The following is a 12,253-nucleotide window of genomic DNA, read 5'->3' on the forward strand; positions in this document are numbered from 1 at the left end:
GTTTTCATATCGTAGCTAACCCCGATAATTGTGTACTGTTTGAGGCAGACATCGTTCTTCATGGAGGCCTTTGTGTGAGGCCTACCTCCAGCCCTTTGAGCACCACCATTAACAGCACTGTGTTACTGTGAAAGCTGGCTTTATGCGAGAGTGGTTTCTCTTGAGTTTTGAGGGGTATCCCAAGAACCTCCTGATTCTTGTGGGAGTTTGCATGGGAATAGGTACTAGCACTGTGTTTTGCTGCAGTGTTGGTTTTCCTTTATTTCAAGCTTCAGAAAGAGTTTGAGAAGGGAATGCAAGGGCTAAAATAGGTAATTTCATTGTTCATCGCTGTTCTTCACTGACCATCTAGTGTAGTTAGAGGAATAATTCTGGAATATACCAGATTATACGTCTGTTGGGTACATAACCTTGTCACTAGTTTCTGTATAATTCAAGACTTTTACTTGGGAAGAAAGATCTCGTTAGCAGTGGTTTCAAAGGTTGTGCTTTTGCTGTTAAACTATCATGTATCGTCTTGGTTTTCAGACAGTATTATTATTAAATGTTTTGTGAATAGAACAAATACAAATTGGCAAAACTTGTAATTTCCACTGTTACTATGCAGAGCCCTGTGGGGTTAGGAGCCACGTTACTTGTGTGCAGACTCTTTGAGCTGCAGTACTGGAGAGAGACTACCACATAGATCAGGAGGTGGGACCCAAAAATAAATCAGCAGTAGGAAATTACCAGTCAGCAGCCATGCTAGTTGTCAAGAAACAAAATGGTAGTAGAACAGTCATTTTCATTTTGCTGGCATGCAACAGCTGAAAGACAGGAGGTGAGTGGGAAGCACTTCTGTCTGCACAGGCACTCTCATCACTCACTATTGCTCCTCTGTGGAAGAGGTCTCCCCAACATGGGCTGGGGCTGCAGGTGAGACAGTGGCCTCCCTTTGGCGTGTCTCACTGAACTGCAGATGTCTAACAGACACTGTAAACCTCACTAAATCACCAAAAGACCTAGTAGTGTTTTACTTAAAATTTTATTCTAAGACAATATGTTGTTTTCTGTCAACAAAGAGGCACTCGAAGCCCCATGTCTGTGATCTGTAGAGCTTGTGTGCTTTTAGGCATTCTTGAGGCCTTTTTGTTTGTCAGAATAAGGAGGCAGAAAACTCTCCTTTAGTAGTACTATTTGACCTTCAAACTGAAATGCAGGTATAATATTTCTGTGGGTAGTGTCATGCTCCTCTTTTGTCTGAAGACATGTGTGTTGCTGTGCAACGTATGTCCTCTGTTCCACTGGATTCTTAAGCTTTATGCTAATTAAGAGCCTTCTGTTTATTTGTCCACTGACAGTTGTTACTCTGGTCAGCAGTATTGTAAGTGGAGATTCAGAGAAGAAACATGCTTCTGTACGTACAATGTTTAATAATGGTTGAAAGACATTTTATAAGATGACCAGTTTCTCCTTTTTAGAGATTTGAAACTAGTGTGTTATAAGTCAACCAGCCAAGCAGTCAACCAAAAAAGGAACCAGCCACTTTCACAGAGAGTTCCCACAGATTCTTTTGTGAAAATAAAGGCTGTGTACCATGTAAGTTAATGTAAACATCTTAGTTGCTATCACTGTGAATTTGCAGTAGGCAGCAGGTAGGGAGGAAGTTGTGTGCCTGGAATGATTGTGCAACTGGAAGGGGGTTGTAGTTATGTCTGGAAAAGCAGATAATGCTCTGCAGAGTTTTTCCCTCATTGTGTTGTACTTAAAAACATGATGTACTAAGCATCATGCTTAGATTTTTCTATGCTTGTCTCAAAACAAAAGACTAATGTTTTTCTCTCAACTTTGTTCCTAGCATGCTTGAGATGTATCTGAGTGCTGAGGCCCCCCCCCGACACAGCCCCTAGAAATCACTGATTGCCTCACTGAGTATTGGTGAGTTGTCTATATCCTATTGCATTTAATTGGACTGTTACAGTTTTATCTTCTTTGCTGGGGAACTTGATGTGAGATGTCTTAAATTGATTGTGTGGATACAGCAGAACAAGCCTTGGTTTTAAGTTGTGTATGATATTATAGAGTGAGTTGAAATACAAACATTTTAGAGACTTTCAAAAATAATGCCCAGACGGGTATGGAAGCAGGGGCTTTGCTTTAGTGCCAGGACCAGGAATGGGACCCCCTGCTGAGAAGGACTGAAAGGAACAGCATGTGATGTTCGTTCATATTAAGTTTGTTTGATATTTTATACTGTAACTAAGGAATTGACATTTTTCACATGTGCTGATTATAGTCTGTCTTACGGCAAAGGTTGAGCATGAAGTAATACAAGCTTTTCCATTCAGCTATCTGCACTAATAAATTACTTAAATTGAGGGTTGAAATTGGTATAATGACACTGATGACTTAAAATGCTTGTTGCTCAAGAATTACTGTCTGATGACTCCATCAGGCAGTGCTGTGCCTGTTTAACTCCACTCACAAGAAGGGAGAATACCACTGAGAATTAGAAAAAGGGACCCCTGCGGATTGTTTAAATGCAGGCTAATAATAGTTTGGTACTACAGTGAAATAAAGTAGAATATAAATGCTGTGTTTTTATTTTAGGTATATTTAATATATCAATATACTCGCTTGGTATAAATCTTTTACAAATATGCATTTGAGATTTTATGTGAGAACCTTTTCAGGGTACTCATGAATAAATGTTGTCTTTTAACATGTAGAGTGACTTATTAAGGTCAGAAATATGTATTTTTGAGGCTTGCATGCTAAATATAGAGGTGGGAAATGATCCTGCTGAAAAGGGTTTTTAGTTGTTTCGGGGATAACTGTTTATAAAATGGCAACCATTTATGGGTAAAATTATGTATGTCCACATCAAGTATCATTTCCTCTTTTGTTAATTATGTTGAGCAATTTTTGCAAATAGCAATGCTTTTCTTTAAACTTACTGAATTTTCTAGCATCAGTGAATTGAATACAGATTAAGAAGCTTTCCAATGCTTCTGTTTTTTCTGCCTTTTCCCTTAGCTGTTCTGATGAAACAATTTGTAGTTCATTGCGTTCAATGAAGTTGATAATACTGGTTAATAGTTTGTTTATGTATTATATTAACTTGAAAATGCTCAGCCACATAGATGTTATTACTTATTTACACTTATTACTTACCCTGTATTACTTGTTATTTATTTACACTACTTATCTGGGCTGCATAATGATCATAATATGCATGTGCAGGTCTTAGCAATAATAAGCTGCTTTTGGATCATTTAAGCAAAAGAAGGAAATAGTAAGAGTCTAAAATTTTTTTCCTAGTGAATAGGACTCATAATAGAATGAGTTGGGTATTTGTAATAAAGACAGACAAAAATGTCGCTGCCAAAATTCTCCAAAGAGAACATGAAATTTTGTTGTCAAGTTGATAGAATATTTGTTTTCCATTATCTCAATTGTGATTTTCCATTAAAGGAATATATTAGGTAATGTCTGAAAAAGGTACATATTCAAATAAAAACCAGTTTGCATAGGATTGCTGCTTTTCCTAATGAATATATACAGGCAACCCTCCCCCCCCCCCCCCCCCCCCCCCCCTTAGTGTTGCCACATTCTGCACCAAAATTATAAATTTGGTTGTTAGCCTGCCAGGAAGTAATCTGGTACGTTTAAAGATACAGACTAAAACAGAGTTGCTGTGTTTGAAAAGTTCAAAACTTTTAATAAGAGCAAATAGGAGATAAATATTTGTATATGAAGTCTATGGTGAAGACAGTGAAGAAGAAACCACTGTAAAAAATAGATGTTATGAAAGGATTTAAGGGGCAAGGATGTAGTAGAGAGGTAGTCTCCTCTCAGAATATCCTTTTGCTCTCAAGTGGGTCGTTATCACATGAACACATAGATAGAAAGACAAGGAATACTTTCAAATTTTGGTTCCTCTGAATCTTTGGAAATTCTTCCATTGATTTCTGAATGTCCAGGATTTCAGTCCTATCTTCCAAATTGTTGTGGTTTAACCCAGCAGGCAGCTAAACACCACACAGCTGTTTGCTTACCATCCCACTTCCATGTCCCCCTGCCCCCCCCGCCCCCCCTGTGGGATGGGGAAGAGAATCTTGGGGGGGGGGGGGGGGGGGGGGGGGGAAAGAAGGAAAATTCGTGGGTTGAGAGAAAGACAGTTTAATAGGACAGAAAAGGAAGGGAAAATAATAATAAGGATAAAAGAAAATAGAAGATAAGTGATGCAGTTGCTCACCACCTGTCCACCATGCCCAGCCAGTTCCCAAGCATTGTTCTCATGCTAAATCCCAAACACAGCTCTCTACCAACTATTAGTAAGAAAAGTAATTCTTCCCTAGCCGAAACCAGGACAGACATACTCAGATGTTCACCTTCTCCATCACAAGATCAGAGAGCTGTAGCTGTTCATTTTAACCAGTACACCCATCTGAAATTATACTAGTGTCTGAAGGATATATCAGCTGGAGTTTCATTTAAAAAATCCTGGCCTCAGCTTTTGGCTGGAGTTGCTTGTGGAATAGGTGTTGGGCTTGACTCTGTTGTGAGATTGTACCGCCACTGTGACTGAAATTGTGCATGTTCATCCTGTCTATCGCTGTATGAAGTTTTTTGGAAGGTGAAACTACTGCTTCATGCTTACTGGATCTGTTTCTATGCGATATAAGTGTGTGAATCTTAGACTGGTTAAATGGCTTTATAATATATGTATATGAGCTGATATGAAATAATGTAAATGACATTCCCCTGGAATGTTGTTAGTTGGGGTGGTAGGAAGTAGCTGCTATGTGCTACCCAAAAGCCATGCAGTTAGGATGGTGAGAAGTTTAGACTTAAAACAGATGAAAATATACACTTGAGTTCCTAGTCTTGAAGTTTTCAGTCAGAAAACATTTTTTCCCCCTCTCCTTTTCTTTTTGCATGAAATGGTTTGCTTTGAAAGGAACATTTCTCAGCAAAAAAAAAAAAGAATGTAGATTAGAGAAATCTCAGTTTTCTGTCACTCTCGATCTGGAGAGTCTGTTTCAGTCTAACTTTGTAATGATTTCATTGACATTTTGTGTTGTAGTTAGTGTCAAGTGTGATAGAAAATATTTCTGTGTCTGTTTGTTCTGAGTTACAGTATTCCTTACTGTTGTTTACAGCAGTAGTAGATAAAGAAAATTCTGACAGATGTCTCATTTTTGACTGTATTCTCCTAATACATGTGTGTGTAAAGGGAATATTGTCAGAAAATAAGTGCAACACTGAAAATAGAGTGCCTTATATTGAAGCAAGTTTTAAGACCTTTCAGTATTAGTTTAAGGATGCAAGTGAGGAACCTACAGTAGGTCCCAAGTATCAAATCTGAATGAGAGCTCATTTCTATCAGCATGCAAAGCCAGGCTGGGATGCTGCCTACCTAGAGCTCTGAGTGAGTTCAGAGCACCTTAATTCCCACAGAAGCTGTGTTTCTGGAATACATAAAGTAAAATACAGCTATCAATAGTCTTTACTGAATCCGGTCTTCTCATTTGCAGAGGGATCTGTGAGGGATATTTGATCTACATTGCATTGGTTTGTGATAAATAACAGGAATGTGTTCCCATTGCTAGACCTTGAAATTGAGGAGTTATGTTTTGCAGGAAATATCATCAGATTTTTCTGTTTTCAGTCCCTCCTGTTCAGCCGCGACATTAGTTAACACAAATTGCCTGTAAAGATGCTTGTAAAAGTGGATGCTTGATTATAGTGAATTTAATGCAGTCAATGTTAAAATGATACTCCTAATCTGAGAGTGAAGTTCTGTGTGGGTGGTACAATGTGAACAGAAGTATTGAGAAATGAGCATCTATTAAGACTTATACAATTGTACCCCACAGATTTTTTTTTTCCCTGAAATTGGAAATGGGAGCTTATGGAAATCTTTGTGTTTTATTTCGTGGAAAAGCTGAAATTTACACTATAGTAGTATATTGCATTTCCTTTAAAATTGATGAAAATTGAGTCTATTGTAGAGAGAAGTCCCATCATGCTTGCAACTAGCAGAACTAGATTTGTTAATCATGTTAATCATGAAAGCACATTAATCATGAAAGCAGTTTTAAAGTACTTTCATGATTTTGAGGCCACAATCTTCAAATTTTTATAAATCTGGAGTAAACCATTCTTAAATATGTAAAACTCATTAATTACTGTGAATGGATTTAAATGGAGTGCTCTGTCAATGAACTTTTTCCGGAATTGATGGAACCAAACTTCATATATCTGTATCTATATATCTCCAGGACTGTTGAAAACAGTCATTCCATTGATTGAAGCTTGCCTTCTGTCTGTAGCTATATCCTGGAAGATTATTTTTAACATTTCAGTTTCAGTGAGATAAATAAAAAATATTTAGGAAATGAGATTGCTAACTTGATTTTATTCACTTCTTAAATATTGGGTTTGACTAAGTAATGGGCTTTGCTAGGATTTTTTCATTTCTTACCTTGATAGGAACCTTTTTATATGGGCAAAGGTATAGCATATACACATTTGCAGAAGAAATAACTGTCATTATCATCTGTGGAAAATCAATATATATTTTAAATATAGATTGATGACATTTTACCACCAGTATTGGAGCCTGGGAATTCTAGAGGGGTCAAGAACAGGACAACCGAGCACTTGCATCATCAAAGAAGATGAGATGCATTTACTTGGGCAGATTTTCCTCTGGGCCTGCCTTTAGCCCCTGAATTGGGATGAGTGAAATATTTACCCGGCTCGGCTCTTGACAGTAAATAGTATTAATTAAATACAGGTCTTGAAAATGACACTGGTATTTCAGATTAAGGCCAGTAGATTTTGCCTTGGCTTTCTGGAAATTGAATTCCAGTAGTCTGTTTATTTGACAGCATTATAGTACAATAATTTGAGGTTCATGGATATTTCTGTACATTAAAGTGGGTAAATTTTTATTATGCCACAATGCTGGGATGTTATGCTTAGAAGACTTATGTGACTGGAATAGTAAGTGAATTTGCAGCTGGTTAATATGAAGTGTGGCAGAGTTCGTTTCCATCATCAATTTACCTTTATATTAACTGGACTGGGAAGAAATTACAGGTTTTCTTAAAACAAGCTTTGGATGTTGAAAAATTCAGATGAATGGTCTTGGATAATTACAGATGTTAAGTATTATGATGATTTAGAAATATTGGTAAGTTTTACAGTATCATTGTGAAGGGCTCTAATGATTAAAAATGTTTTGTAAAAGTCTTCTCTAGTCATCTCACCACAAGCAAAAAGAGGTGCTGCCACGCCTGTGTACACAATACCTGTCAGTGTGTAAATGTGTTGGTAAAACTCTTGTTACAACTGTGGCCATGATAAATAAAGAATATGCTCTCTTCTGTTCCGACATCTCTGTTTTTATGGTCTCGATTCTTCCCTGCTTTCACTATCAGTACTTTAGTTCCTTCAGTAATCCCAGTTCAGTAAACTACAATATTCTGTATACACCAAACTCTGTATCTTTCAAAATGACAGCAATAGGCGATCTAGGAATATTTAAAATTAGAATTGAGACAAGAATTTGTTTTATAGTAGGTACTGCAAATCAGCTCATCCTTGAGGGAAGCTGTAGTAATGTCAGAGGGAGTTAAAATGTTTCCATTCATGTTTTTTCAGTGTGGTTTTTTTTTTTTTTATTTTGCTTGTATTGGGATATTCTCGCTTAAACTTGGAATCATCATCCTTACAAGTAATACATGGAACTGAAGATCCCTTTTTTGCATTGGATTCCTTTGTCCTTCTGTCTCTAGATACCTGTTTTACAACTATAAGAGTGAGATGTCTGCTATGTTTCTTTGTTCAGGTTGTAACCTTGAAACTCTACTGTGTGCTACAGTTTAGTAGTATTTTAAAATGGGATAAAAACATCTACGTTTCTCTAAAAATAGGTGGCCAACACATATGAAATTTCACTTGGGCTAATTTTTATGGCCTTTCAGTTTTCAGTTGTGGTTTTTTGCTTGGCTTCTCTTCACAAATCCTGGTTAACTCTGTTTTTATTGCTCAGTCCTGCTGAACAGGATCATGTAAAACTTTTTCCATTTGGAGTTACTGTATGTAACTTCCTGAATGTATCCTGCAATGGAATAGGGTTTATGTGCAGCTGATGATACATGAAGCTTGATGAATGACTACTGATATTTAAAATATTCTTTGTTCCTGACTGTGATTTTAATCTTGCCTTCCTCATGAGCTCACTCTTCTGCCATTATCCAAGTTGTAGCCTCTTGATCAACACTGAAATATTTGAGGAATCAATAAATGTAAGCCTGTTGTATAACACTATGGTTGCCACACTTTAAACATACTCGACACAAATCCACAGAAGCCAAAAAACCCCCAAAACACACCAAATTCGGCCATTTTATGACATCTCACATGCTATTCTACTGCTATCGCACTCCAAGCACATTAACACTGCTACTGTACACCACAAGCTATGTGCCACAACCAGAAGGGTTAAATGGATTTGTTCTATTAGTTTTCTGCTTTTGTTGGTTAGTGTCAAATATACTGTGTGTGTAGCACAATCTGATTCACACTAGTATGTACTTACTTTTGAATATTAGCATGGAACCACGCATATGGTGCTTGGGTTCTGTTCTAAGTACTGTGGGCACTTCTTAAAAAGAAAAAAAAAAAAGTACCAGCCTGCTGCTGCTGAACTTGATTCCAGTAACAGTAGTTATCACAGTTGCCTCCTACTTAGTCTTCCTCTTATTTGCTTCATCACTCCATTTCTGAGCTATTTCCTTCCGCCCCCAGCTTCCAGAAGTGTTTTGTGTGTTGTGGTCTTTTGATGCAATCTGATAAAGCTTTGGGATAGTCCATTCTCCTCCACCTTTGCCATCAGTCAAAGCCCCCAGGCAGCAATGTAGGAGGAGCAGTATTTTGGGTCAGGACAGCTTGATCCATGGTTGTGACACTCTAATAAATGTTGGATGTATTTGTGTGTATGTGTGTATTTTGAGGGGGAATTGCTTACTGAAAATGTACTTTTGGCTAGCTTGAAGGTACTAATGAGTTGGCTTGAATTTCCTAAGTAGCTTTGTTAAGGAAGGGGGAAAATTCCCTACTAATCAGAAATGCTCTAATGGGTTACTTAGGAAATTCTGAAATTAAGTCTTGAATTTTGAGGCTAGAGTCACAGGAAGACTTGATGATGAGTAAGCCCTGGGGAAGCAGCCAGGGTACCAGAGCCCAGGGTAGGGCTCTGAGTGAGGAGCCACTGCAGGTGTGCGAGGTGAGGGTTTTCACTAGACTATGGTTTCAGTGGCACAGCCTGTGCCCTGGTTGGAGGGATAGCTCACAACAGGTTGGATAGTTTGTCTGCTTCCTGGTGTCTGCTTGTGCTCCCTGGGAGCTGCAGTTTACCCTGCTGCTCCCGAGTCCAGGGCGGCCCTGCCTTTCTCCACTGGCAACCCGCCTGGTGCAACGTTTTACAGTTGTGGCAGGGAGCAGCTCCCAATGTCACTTGCTTCACCTGGGATGACTGCAGGGGCTGGGGAGCCCTTTCCTGTACGCACGTGGGCATCAGCACGCAGGGAAATGGGGGTATGCCTGCCTTGAGCTGTCGAAGCAGGGAGAGGTGGTTAAGCAGATATCTGCACGCTGCCTCCTGAACATCAGACATGGGTGCAACAAGATGGAGGGAGTCATGGTGTTTCTGATTTGGAACAGAGGTTTGCATTTGGGTCTTCTGCCTCTTAGCTGATTGCTGCTGTCTCTGGGCCACCAAATGTTCTTGCAGCCTCTGAAACAGCTCTGCTTTTTAGCAGTGTGTAAATATTTTATATATATTGTATAAATAAATACCTTTATATATTCTGGTGCAAAATACTTTGTCAGAGAACTGAATTTCCTGCGTTGGTGGTGAGTGTGCTATCTGGCGTGTGCGCCCTACAGTAAAGGACAGTAGTTTCTTCACTTGCCTACTTTTATAGATTTAGTTTATTTATCTGCTACGCATAAGGTTGTCTTCTTAGACGAGGTACTGCAAAGGAAGCTAAGGTATACATTCACAGATATATTTAGCAATTAAATCCCCTTGTGGATGCTTGTAATGCTTTGAGATAACTTACTTCATGTCAAAGTAGGGTAAGCTATCCGAAACAAGGGCATTTTTCCTGGTGAATTGAGTATTTGCGCAACTTGAAACAGTTTTAAAATACGTGTGTTTTCCTGTTCAGTAGCTGAAATGAAAAATCCATTGTAGGCATAGCCCTGTTCCTTGTATCAGAGGTATCATTGTCCGTAATTAAACGGATACATTTGACTACAAAGATATAATACAAATTAAAGTTTCACATGGTTGCCACTATGTATGCCATCTTTCTTTCAAAATCCTTTAATAAGGTCAGTGTGAAGTATTTTGCCATGTAAATAATGAATTCTTGAAAATCTGAAAAGATCAAAATGAGACGCATGTAGATCTCTCAGAGAAAATGAGAAGTAAAAATGAGAACAGTGTATAATGTGTCTGGCAAAGGTAGAAATAAACTCTTAAAAAAATCTAAACCCACTAATTAGTGTTTGTGTTACGGTGGGAAGGGCCATATGCCATAACTCTTCTTGCCGTTGACATGATTTGGGGACTGTTCTTACTGTTCTGATTTTGTGGAAATATCATTGTACAAACATAGTGGTAACTTTCTCATAATGACCTGTACTCTGTTCTGTTATGTTTGTGTAAATAATTTTTACTCCAGTTGTATTGTAGAAGCTGAGAAAGCCTGCACTTAGAATTTCCTTGGGGGAGGAGGGACTTTTTTAGAAAGACGAGATTCTGAGAAGGGAAATGTGAGGGTTTCTTGCAGAAAGGTTGAGCTAACTAGCAATACAGGAAAGATGAAAATGTAAAATCCAATATTGGGCCAAATCTTCTGCTAACTGAAAATATTTCTCACTTGCATTAGCTGAAAGTAAAGATGAAACTGGGCTTTTACTGTTTTTAACTGATTTTGCTTACCACTGGCAAGGAAGGAAGTTAGTAAGAGGGAACTGGTATTTTCTTACACAGACAGTGTCTTGAGGGACAGAATAAATAAATGCAATGTGGTTTTCTGTGAGGGTGCATACTTGCAACAATATGAGAATTTTTAATTAATGTTTTAATAATTTAAATGTGTCATTCTTTTCAGTGTGTATGTTTGTTTCTATGTTGTAATTTGTACTGATCGTATTATCATTTTTTTAGTTCTGTCCTCTTGCTTTGTTCAGGGTACAGGGTAATATCAGCTGTTTTTATGCCACGTTGGTGATGGGCTCTGTGGCTGGTATTGTTGCCAAGCTTCTGCTGTTCTTGTGCTGTCTTGAACAGGTGCTTTCAACAATTTATTCAGGGTGGCTGAGGGTCAGCTACAAAAATCGGACATACTGTTACCTTGGACAATTTTGTTTAATCAGCAAATGATTTAGATAAGGTGGCAGAAACCATTTGTAGAACTTGGGGACTTAAAAATGTTTGCCCCTGCATGTGATGGAAATTTCCCTATAAGTACGCCCATGGGAATGATGGTACATGGGTGATGACAGGGATGGAGCAAAACCTTGTGCTAGAGAGCCAGGAGCTCTTCAGTGCCAGGTTTGCCAGAGGTGTACTAAACAAGTCACTTGAGCTGTGAGTCCGTCACTTTTGTAATTGTAAAGTGGGGTCAACCCTTGTTATTTTCTCCATATGCAGAATTCAGGTTCATTGATGTTTCTGGATTGTGTAGGGAAAACAAATAAAAACATTTATGTATTTAATTTCCTCAAAAGTAAATAAAATGCCTGGTTCTGTCTACCTATGTTGTAAATTAATACTGAAATGGTAAGAACTGCTAGAGAGAATTCGCCTATTAAGATGCTGAAGCAATGGCCTTTTGCTATTTTATTAAACAAGAATCAACCTAGATTGTTTTGAGTTAGCAGTATTTTTGTCTGCTTCTGTTATGAGATAAAACATCACGTATTGACTTAACTTCACATTTCACAGAGGAAGAATTAAAAATTATCTCTGTGAAGGGTGACTATGGAGTTACTCTTTGAAATTCTAATTTAACACTTCAGTAATGGGTCAAGCCTGCTCTGAATCCTCTGTGGGGTTATTTGATTTGCTGTCTGGTTAACCTCAAGGAAAATGGGATGTCTTTAAATTACTAGAGGTGCTAGCTATCACCTTATAATGGGACCACACGGGAGAATTTGTTGTTTAGAATTAGGATTGTCACTTGAT

At 38.2% G+C, this 12,253-nt stretch overlaps 1 protein-coding gene across 7 annotated transcripts in view; it reads left to right on the top strand.

Annotated features, from left to right (window-relative positions):
- The window catches only part of NCOA2 (nuclear receptor coactivator 2), a 196,579-nt gene that overhangs the window by 7,846 nt on the left and 176,480 nt on the right, over nucleotides 1-12,253 (top strand). For all 7 annotated transcript variants that reach the window (XM_064442571.1, XM_064442567.1, XM_064442570.1 and 4 more), the window contains exon 2: nucleotides 1,838-1,917. The gene's annotated coding sequence lies outside the window, so the exon portion shown is untranslated. The remainder of the gene's footprint in view (nucleotides 1-1,837; nucleotides 1,918-12,253) is intronic.

This window comes from Phalacrocorax carbo, chromosome 2 (genome assembly GCF_963921805.1).
Source record: "Phalacrocorax carbo chromosome 2, bPhaCar2.1, whole genome shotgun sequence".
Classification (NCBI taxonomy): Eukaryota; Metazoa; Chordata; class Aves; order Suliformes; family Phalacrocoracidae; genus Phalacrocorax; species Phalacrocorax carbo.